General features: G+C 33.1%; 1 protein-coding gene across 1 annotated transcript in view; it reads right to left on the bottom strand.

Annotated features, from left to right (window-relative positions):
• LOC107555097 (pentraxin fusion protein-like) overlaps positions 1-871 on the bottom strand; it is a 3433-nt gene extending 2562 nt beyond the window's left edge. The window contains exons 1-2 of the mRNA XM_016237791.1: positions 857-871; positions 673-720 (exon numbers count right to left, since the gene is read on the bottom strand). The gene's annotated coding sequence lies outside the window, so the exon portion shown is untranslated. The remainder of the gene's footprint in view (positions 1-672; positions 721-856) is intronic.
• Positions 872-2419: the final 1548 nt, after the last annotated feature.

Genomic DNA, 2419 nt, shown 5'->3' with positions numbered 1-2419 from the left:
TAAAAAAAAAAATCAAAAAATTTTTCAATTTTAATTTACCTTTCTAAAATCCTACCGCGTATCATAACATGTCATGCAAATAAATGTGTAAACCATGCTTGCTCTAGCACCTCTCAAGCTATTAGACCATGTATGAAACATATAATTATCTAAGGTACTAAACACTGTGTTGTCATTATATCCAGTGCTAACTGCTGATTCTGGAGGTCTGGACAAAATATTTCAAACCTGGAAGATTTTTAGTGTTCAAGTGTTTAAATTATTTTTATGTAACTTTTTATGATTTAATTAATTATCATCAACTCACAAACCCACTGCAGTTCTTACATTAAGCCAAGTTTGGGAATTCCTGGTGTTAAGTTTAATGCATTTTATGATGTTGATATAAAAAATGGAATATATTTTCTTTCTCTTTACTTTTTTATATTAATATGGTATGTTTAAAACAAGTTTGAAAAAAAGTAAATCTAAAAAGTAGTCAGAATAAATTATCTAAAATGTGTAACCTAGATTACATTACTAACCACAGTTTTCATCATGTAATCAGTAATGCACTACAGTTCGTAAGTAATACCAGCACTGTGCATAGGAAATACTGTGCCCCCTCGCTATTGCATGTAAGTGTTTTGAAAACATCATCCATATAAAACCATTCTGAATTTTTGTACTTACATTTTGCGATGCAGCTGCTGTCAGATCCAATACAGTTGGCTGCTTTATCTGTCAACATAAGTTTCATTGTGAACTATCTAAATGTGACACGGAGAAAATGTTTGGTTAGTTTATTAGTTTACGATTGAACAAACATATAATACTCAGGCATGATCTGGGAAATTATTAAAAATAATCTATGCACCTTCTGCCACGGAGGTCCTTCTGAAGTCTCTACAGAGACACAAACGAATGGTTAAACTGGACACGTCAAAGAGGATCTTCTTTTAAACTGGTTTCACACTATAGTTTTAGGCCGATTTATCCCCGATTTACCTGACAATCTGAGAAAAAAACCTTGGCCGAACCTTCAGAAATCCTGTCCAGGATTATGAAATCAGGAGAACAAGGAGAGCTTTACAGATTGTCTTCTCTCAAAACTCAAACACTGCAATATTTTAAAATCGTGGCGCATCACACACTACATGGTATTAAGACTATCATTATTCATCTTAATAATATCTTAAGAACTGTGACAGAAATTGTCATGTCCAGTTTATACTTTGCAGAGAAAGAGATGAGTTAACCTCTATTTTGTTACTCAACATAAAAATAAATGTAATAACATAAACAGAAATAAAACGACAAATATATAATGTAACCTTGAACATGAAAAACAGATGTTATGAGAGAATCCCCATTCTCTCAAAATATTACACATAAGAAAAACTGATTACATTTCTCTCTCTATAACTCCACAGAAAAAAATGCTACTGCAAACATAACAATCAATGGACATTTTGTGTTAATATTTACCAAAAAATGCTGCAAATATAGCCGCTGTTGCTGTCTGTCTGGATTAAACCCATTCGAACAGATGGACAGCGCTGGTTCATTTTTAACTATTTGTAGCTTGTTCAACCACATGACAACGAGATCAAAGTTTTCCAACAGCCATAAGCAAATATATTTGCATATGTGACATCACAAATCCCACAATATCCAAATGAGTTTTATTTAGAGTCTGATAAAATACATATTTGTTTATAACAAGGAGGAAGTGCAGGATGTTTTCATGGTTAAAAGACCAGACCTCTTGTGTGTCATGTCACACTATAAAAAATGCTGGGTCGTTTCAACCCAACTTTGGGTCAAATATGGACTAACCCAACCATTGGGTTAAATTTTTACATGACATTTTTAACTCAAAAGTTGGGTTAGCCCATATTTGACCCAAAGTTGGGTTGAAACATCCCAGCATTTTTTAGAGTGCACCTTTAAATCCCTTTAAATGCGTTTCAGCATGTATTTTACACTTTGAATGACAATTATGTTACAAAAGATTCACTCTAAAAAATGCTGGGTTGTTTCAACCCAACTTTGGGTCAAATATGGACTAACCCAACTTTTGGGTTAAAAATGTAATGTAACAATTTAACCCAACGGTTGAGTTAGTCCATATTTGACCCAAAGGTGGGTTGAAACGACCCAGCATTTTTTAGAGTGTTGAGTCAGAGCTCCAGTTCTCTGATTGGTGGATACTTCTCTGCAGGATTATGTTTATTTTGTATTTTTTTATAACAGACTGATCGCCTATATACAGTGGTGTGAAAAAGTGTTGCCCCCCTTCCTGATTTCTTATTTTTTTGCATGTTTGTCACACTTTAATGTTTCAGATCATCAAACAAATTTAAATATTAGTAAAAGATAGCACAAGTGAACACAACATGCAGTTTTTAAATGAAGGTTTTTATTATTAAGGGAAAAC

Source organism: Sinocyclocheilus grahami, unplaced genomic scaffold (assembly GCF_001515645.1).
Source record: "Sinocyclocheilus grahami isolate Dianchi unplaced genomic scaffold, SAMN03320097.WGS_v1.1 scaffold19.1, whole genome shotgun sequence".
NCBI lineage: Eukaryota > Metazoa > Chordata > Actinopteri > Cypriniformes > Cyprinidae > Sinocyclocheilus > Sinocyclocheilus grahami.
The sequence above is the reverse complement of the archived record's forward strand: the minus strand, read 5'-3'. Positions and strand labels throughout refer to the sequence as shown.